Below are 8503 nucleotides of genomic sequence, written 5' to 3' on the forward strand. Positions count from 1 at the left end.
GCTGAACCACTAGGTATTATTTTAACTGGGCAAAGAAAAGAATTTGTAAGGGTAAAAATAATGAAACATGCCACATTGTTCTTGGTATAGAGGATAGTTTGTTTTTCTGCCTTTTTAGACATACACATAGATCCAGCCTTCTATGCTGAGCATGCTTTTTTTTTTTTTTTGGTAATGAAGAAAAAAAATCTTTCTAAAAAGAAAATAATCTATAAACATGAGAATTTATCATTATTATTATTGTGGTTTTATCATACATTAAGTACTTAACATGTATCATTCATTTGACCTGCATCATCATGAATCTTTATAACAAATATTACAAGGGAAGTTCAAACTGAGCCTCAGAGAAATTGAATCACTTTCCCAAAGCAACACAGAAAGATGACTCAGCACAATGGTGTTTGCTGCTAAGGTGCTATTCTGTACAGGCTGAGACCAGATATATTTCAATTCAATTCTTGGTCCAATTTTTTTGGACCAAGGCATTGTGACAGGCATTTGTAATCCCAGCAACTTGGAAAGGCTGAAGCAGGAGGATCATAAGCTCAAGGATGGCCCGGCAACACAGTGAGACCTTGTCTAAAAAAAAAAAGAGGCAGCATGGTGGTGAATGCCTATAGTCCCAACGAAGAGGATGAGCCAGGAGGATCACTACGGGAAGATTTTGTTTCTAAAATAAGTAAATAACAGGCAACATAGAAAGAAACCGAAAATTAAGATTCAAATTTAAGTTTGTCCCTTTTCAGAAATTGTTATCTTTATTGTTATCTGAGAGCAAGCAAAGCTTTAGAATAATCCATGTCGTTTCTGCTCCCACAATACATTCTGAAGGAATACTGAGGAACAAAAATGGGAATCAGTTACTTTTAGAATGAAAAATTTAACATGGATACATTATTTGGAATGGATCCAAAGTCTTGTGGAACAAACCTGCCATAAGAAACGACTCTGGCCAAAAAAAAAAAATTTTTTTTAGAGCTTACCTTAGGCAAACCATCATGATTTATTATAAGATGACTTTCTTTTTTATTAATTGTTAAGAGAACAAAAATGAAGCATATTTTTTAAAAGGCATTATACTGCCTTTTAACATGAACTGATTTAACATATGGCTACAGATGGACGTATTGATTTCAAGGAGTTATCTCTGACAGCTCCAGAATCGAGTTATTTATGAAAAAAAAAAAAAGTCAAGTGTGTTCTTTTAATTGAGGAAAAATACTTTGTATGAGGCCGAGTGGAGAAACTTATTTGTCATTGATTTGTGAAGTGCTGAGTAAATTTCAGCTTCAAGCTATTATTCTTTCTCAAGTAGTCTGGTCTTTATCAGTGATTTGAGACTCCCCAGATACGAAGCATACTACAAGTAACTACACTTTCTTCAGCTCTGTTACTTTAGCATTACTAAGACAACACATGCATAATAGTAATTTTTAAAGGACATAGACTTCTATTTCTTTGTGCATTAATTTGTGTTTTTCAAGATTTAAACTTGAAGTATCCAAAGTAATTAGAGGATAGTGATTGAAAAAGAGCATATTGCCAAAATTATCAAGCATTATACATGAACAAGACTAAGATAAAAGCATTAGGGAGTGGGCCAGCAGTTGGTATAATGGCTATGTCGTTGAACTCCCATGTAGTTGACCCTGGTTCAAGTCCCGGACCTGGTGGCTTAAACTCACTCCTGTGCATGCGTGCCCAAGATCCTGAGAGGAGAATGGAGGAGAAAGGATTGCAACGTGGCCATCCCTCCTGGGAGGTGATTTCTCGCTTTCTGTCTTTCTATAGCAAAGACCTCTAAAGAAGAAGGAAGAGGAGGAGGAGGAGAAGAAGAAAAGAAGAAGAAGAAGGAAGAGGAGGAGAAGGAAGAGGAAAGCATTAGAGAGCCAGAAGGTGATGTAGTAGTAAAATACAACACTCTGTAAGGCAATCTCCCCATGAGAAAGTTCCTAATTCAAGTTCAGAGAGCTCCCTAAGTATGCCATCCAGGCTTGCATATGCCCATGATCTCCAGGGCTGGCTGAGGTTGGGGTGGATCATGACATCAAAATTGGTAAGTGGTGCTCACTCTCTCTTGTCTCTCTAGTTCATGTAAGAAATAATTTTTAAAAATTGCCTCAAAATGAATTTTTTTAAGGTGGATCAGATTTCAGCATTCTGGACCAATGGAAGGGAAAAATCGAAATAAGAGGAGGAAGATTTGAAGTTGATTATTAGGAAAGCAACTGATATTGTAGTTTAATCTCTCCCACATTTCATTTCTAACCAAAAAAAGAAGATATATTGAGACCAGCAAATGGCATAGTGGTTACATCACCGGACTCCCACATGGCCAACCACAGTTTGAGTCCCATAACCAGTGACTTGAAACTCATTCCAGGCACATGTGCATGTGTGCACAAAATTCAAAGAAAATGGGGGAGTAAGGATTGTGGTGTGGCCATCTCTCCAGGGGAGTGACTTCTCACTTTCTCTCTCTGTCTCTCCAGCAAGTGCACACACCCGATAGCAAAAATCTCTAAATATATATATATATAGTAATTCAGAATTTTCATTCACTAAGGCATTCAGGCAATATTCACTTGTTGAATGCCTGTTATGTGCCAGCAGTGCCACTTCACGGACATGTATTAAGTCCTTGAGAAAGTCATGATGTATTTTTCTGTTGTACTATGCAAAAATGCATCTTGAGGGGCCAGCAGATGGCTTAACAGTTATGTAGCAGGACTCCCACATGGCAAAAGATGTTTTGAGTCCTGGATCCAGTGACTTTAAACTCACACCAGACACATTTGTGTGCATGCCCAAGATCCCAGAAGGAGAACAGAAGAGAAGGGATTGTGGTGTGGCCATCCTCCCTGAGGGATGATTTCTTGCTTTCGGTCTCTCTGTCTCTCTCTGTCTCTCTAGCAAGCATACACACTCTATAGCAAAAATCTCACCCACCACCACCAACAACAACAAAAATTTATCTGGACTTTCTTGATGACCCAAAACATGTGCCCATCTTCAGATGGCACAGCCACTTCTTTAGAAGGGCCCTGTACTTGCTTGAATGCTCTACTGTTATTGTCTTGAAATTTTTGTTTGCATTTAAGTTTATTTTTGTGACATATAATAACTCTACATACAATGAGGTATACAGTGATTTTTTTTTATATTGCAAGAGTGCACTTGCACTCATCAGAGGGAGACAGAGAGAAAGCATCTCCTAATGGGGTGTGGTCACACTACAATCTTCACCTCCATTTCTCCATTCCATTGGGATTTTGGGTACACATGCACATCCACCTGTTGTATTTATTAAGCCTCCAGGCCAGGATCTGAACCATGGTTGGACATGTAGAATCCAGCTCCCTTAACCACTGGCAATAAGGTCAGCCCTGCTTTTTTTATACATATGTATGGTATATAATGGTCAAATCAAGGTAACTATCATATCCAGTATCTCAAACACTAATTATTTCCTTGTCCTGAAAACATTCATAATCCTCTCCTCTAGCTACTTTAAATTATGCAAGTTTTTGAAATTTTATTCATGATAGAGTATATGCTTACATACGTAGCAGGAACCGGGTGAGAGAGAGAAAGAGAGAGAGAGATGAGCACCCTCCAAAGTGTCTCATCATTTTGCAATCCCCTTCTTCCAGCCCTCCAGTCTGTCGGATTCTGGACACTAGTGTATGTGCCTGGCATATGTCAGACCAGGACTCAAACTGAGATCGCTAAGTAGGATTTGCTATTTCACAGAGCCTGACCCGAAATTATGGTTGATAAATCTCCCTACTATGCTATAGACTACTTTTATTCAACTGTGTTGTTGTATCCTTAACCACCTCTGCTTATTCCTTCCTTCTCCCTACTTTTCCAGTAATATATTTTGAGCAAGGAGCCCTGTATTTTAGTTTTGCACTGGGCCCCACAAATTAAGTTTCAGTTATTAGAAATATAGCAGGAAGCAACAAAGACATTGTTCTCTTCCTCAGATCATTTATAGGAAGACTAAAAGCATTATATTCAATTAATAAATTCTCTTTATTTATATAATGAAGAAAATAGGAAATGAATATTGTGAACACAACGTACGATCAAAACGAAATGGTCATGTGCTTCTATTTTTTCCCATTGCTGCAAGTTTGCCATGATGAGAGTTGAAATCCAGTAATTTTGTGGTTCCTCTCTTCAATCTTGCTGATCTTTATCTTGCAATAGTTAATATACTTAAGGGAAATCTAGGACATCACAAGCCAGAACCATATCTGTGGCTTTTTTCCGTTCTTGCCTCTGCAATTCTTATTCACAGTGCTTGAACTTGTGGTAAAATAAGGTTGTAATCTGGGGTTATAGCATTGGTAATGTTCAAAAGATGAGTCAAGAAAGAGCACTATCATTAGCCCTTGTCATGTGAAGTTAGAAAATACCTTGTCCTGCCATAGCTAAGGGGAAAGTCTGAGCATATCTGCATTCAGCATTTTGAGCAGTTAGATTTTGAATAATGTGTTGGATCGTTTCGGGTTGTTAAGGAAAAAGAGAAGCGTTCAATGTGACATAGGTCATGAGTGTTTGCTGTAGGAATAAACAAGAACAGAGCACAGGAAATCTCAAAACTCTTGGCCTCCTGGAGTCCTGGAACAGATAGTACTGGGTGCTGAGAATGCTGGTTAAGTTATCAACTCCTCTCTGCATCTCTCTCAAGACCGGCTTCACTGTATTGCTCTGACCAGTTGCTAAGTGCTGATGACATTCTCTGTGCTCCAGTGCCACTCTGCTCTGTGTGAGGATTTTTATGTATCTTATATTCAGACTCACCAGGAGAGAACTAATTTGATTAGAAAGATTCATCAAGAGAGGAAATCTCCTTTGAACATTTGCTCACTATCTGCTGTGAGCACAGTTTCTAGAAGAAATCCAACATCAGACTATCTCCTACTGGCGAGCACACACATGACTGCCATTGACTCAAATTCCAATCTCAGGTTCAAGATAGAGTGTCAGAATCAACCGACCAAAATGGGATGAACTCTATACTTTGCACAAAAGAGGCTTGGATGAGACAGCTCTTAGTGTATCATTGAAGTCAGAAGCAATCGAACAAAAGACTAGCTTGCTTATTCTACGTGAGTTTTCTTTTGTGGATGTACAAGTTGGATGTGCGGGAGCTTGGAGAGGGGGCTCAGGAGTACAAATGCCCTGGCAGAGAGAAAATCAAAATATTATTACCTCCAATCTGCAAAGTTCTATAGTATTTTCTATTTTTCTACACATATTTAAATCTTCTGATCAGCTGATTTGAGAATCAAGGTGTTTAGAATATAATATATATTCTCAAGTTTGAAAATTTAAGAAAGTAACAGAGGAGAAATTATATGGGCAGTTCTGAAGATCAATGATGAGCCCTTATGGTTATCAGTAACAGGGTTTCAGGACATCTGACAGAATGTTATAGCTCAACTGAGAAAAGTGCTATCTGTGCCTGTGGTACTTTTTTTTTTTTTTACCAAGGTGGATATATTTGACGAGGTCTGATCATGTCACGATCCTCTCACTTGAACTTCCCAGTGAGCCAGGATTACTGGTGCACATGAGCAGGTCCTGACTAAACTGGTCTAGAAATCAAACCTGAGTCTCCCACGTGGACCCAGTCTTGCAGCAGTGTCCTACTGCTTGAACCCCTGCCACTAGGCTGAAAGGAACATTTTTTATGTGTTTCCTGTTATTGAAGATTTGAAAGCCAAGAGGTCATTTAATTCAGCTGTAAATTCTTGACGTCAAGGAAAGTCAGATACGGGATTTTTAACTATTATTGGTCATATTGACCGTTTCTTCATGGAATCCCACAACCTCTGACTTTCATGCCTACGATAGCTTCAGGTACTTTTCACTATGCTCTGTTGAATTAATATGGCCTCAGATGCATCACTTCTTTTTTTATTCTTTTATGATTAGAATAATAATAATATTTTTAAATAAAATAAAAAATTTTAGAGATAAATTTTTGCTATAAGGTGTGTGTACTCACTGGAGAGACAGAGAGACAGAAAGTGAGAAATCATCCCCCAAGGGGGATGGTCCTGCCACAATCCCTTCTCTTCCATTGTACCCTCAGGATTTTGGGTTTTTATACACATATACGTCCTGTGTGAGTTTCAAGTCACTGTGTCTGGGACTCAAACAGTGGTCAACTACATGGGAGTCCAGCAACAAAACCATTACACCATCTGCTAATCTGAAAATATAAAATGAATTTTTTAAAACCAGTAAAACACTTGAGAATGAGAGAAACTTTAAAACAAACACTATTTTAAAGATCACTTTTGAAGGTTATAGGAAATATGCTCTCAGAACCAACAGATGCCATAATGGTTATGTGGTTATAACTCCCACATAGTCAACCACCATTCGAGTCCCGGTCCTGGTGGCTTAAAATTCACGCCAGGTGCATGTGCGTGTGTGCCCAAAATCCTAAGGAGAGAATGGAGGAGAAGGGATTTCAGTATGGGCTCCCCCCTAATTATCCTTGTGAACTTTCATGGTTTCCAGTCAGGAACTTTAATTTCATTCTAAGAAATACTGTAGAATCAGTAAATGCCTCATATTCTTTAGTTAAGAAGAAGGAGAAGGAATAGTAAAGCAGATACTGGAAACCGGGTACCTGAATTCCACAAGGCTAAGACATGACCAAAACCACTATATTTGCATGTCCTCTGAGCAGCAGTGACATCACATCCTCATCCTCCACAACCACACTGAGTCATTTCCAAAGGAATAGCCAGCTCTGCACTTGGTAAGTAAGTACTCTTAAGTTGTTCCTGGAGGGAGGATTTTCTCCACAGAAAAGGCACAGAAATGTAGAGTGGTTTCTCCAAACAGCCTTTATGAAATCTGATGTATGTAGATAAAGGAAACACCTATTAGTTCAGTAGAACTTAATTCAACAGAAGTAAAATGAAATATCTTACATACTTCAGAGAAAAGCTAAGGACATATTGGACTAGCAAGTGACCTGAAGTTTAAGGCGTTGTATCCCACATGGCCAGCTGTCCTTATCTTACTTCTTTCTCCACCCAACTTGTTGTACATAACCTCCATTCTTAGTTCTCTCAGAGCATGTCTTATTTCTTCCAATCAGGATCATCAAAGTTTAAAAGAAAACTTCCTGGAAAACACCCTGAAGTTTGAACTAGATAGACAGCATTTCCACCCTAACTGTAACTTTATCAATTAAATTTCAATACAGTGACAATTCTATTTAAATAAAAGTTCCAGAATATTTTCTCAGACCTTTACAAATCCAGCAATGAGTTAGAGAATATCCTGTCATCAGATTTTGCCTGTTAGACCATCCATGACTCTTCAGCTTACAGATGGAACAGTAGATTTAAACAGACAGTTGACACAGAAAAAATGCAGTCTAAGTGGAAGATGATATATTTCCTGCAGATCCTCTAGACTTCGGAGAAAATCAAATCTCACCCATTCTTTTTCTCTACTATCTACTTGTTTTCCTCCTTCCAGACTCATTCCCATTATATTAACTTCTCTACTTCCTTTCAAAGTATGTAGGCCACCCTAAGGTGGACCTTTAGCAATGTACAGGCGTGGAAAGGTGGTCTCCTATTTGAGTACAAGACCAGGATTAGAAGCAGGCCAATGTCCAACTCCTAAATCCTGGTATACATAAACAGATTCTTCTTTAGTTTTTGGGTGTCCTTAGCTGACAGTTTGCTGTATGAAACAGTACACTTAGAAGCAATTGTTGGCTCCAGGTGATGGATGCTGTTAATCATGACTCAGAAATTTCCCAGTTGAGCTGGGTATAATCATGGCAAGACCTGAAATTCTACAAGTGATGTGCAATATGAAGAAGTGTCTTCTACCTTTATAGTTAGACAAATTTCATTTGTTTTGCATTATCGATTATTAAAGGAAAATCAGATGAAGTGCTCAAAGGTCAAACATGCAAGATTAGAAGTACTTTTCGAGAGTTTGGGAAAATGTCAAAGTCAAGATTAAAGCTTTGATGGAAGAGTCTATCTCCTAAGATTTTAAGTTTGTTTATACCATGTGTACTCCCACTTCTAGGCCTTAAAATCTAAGGTCTGTGGTTTTCTGTTTTGTTTTTTGGGTTTTTAACCATAGGGCACATATACATATACTCATTGGAGAAAGAGATAGAGAAAGACATTGAGGTAAAAAAGTGAGAAATCACCCTCATGGAGGATGGCCATGCAGCAACCCCTTCTCCTCCATTCTCCTCCTGGAATTTTGGGCACATGGGCCTAGTGTAATTTTCAAGCCGCCAGGTCCCAGACTTTGAACTACCATCAACCCTGTGGGAGCCCAGTGCCTTAACCACTATACCACCTGCTGCCCTCAATCAACAACCAATGCTGGGACCAGCAGTTAGTGTAATGGCTATGTCACTGGACTCCCATGTAGTTGGCCGCGGTTTGAGTCCCAGACCCAGTGGCTTAAACTCATGCCGGGCACATGTGCA

Source organism: Tupaia chinensis, unplaced genomic scaffold (genome assembly GCF_000334495.1).
Source record: "Tupaia chinensis unplaced genomic scaffold, TupChi_1.0 Scaffold149798_1, whole genome shotgun sequence".
In the NCBI taxonomy this organism is placed as follows: Eukaryota; Metazoa; Chordata; class Mammalia; order Scandentia; family Tupaiidae; genus Tupaia; species Tupaia belangeri.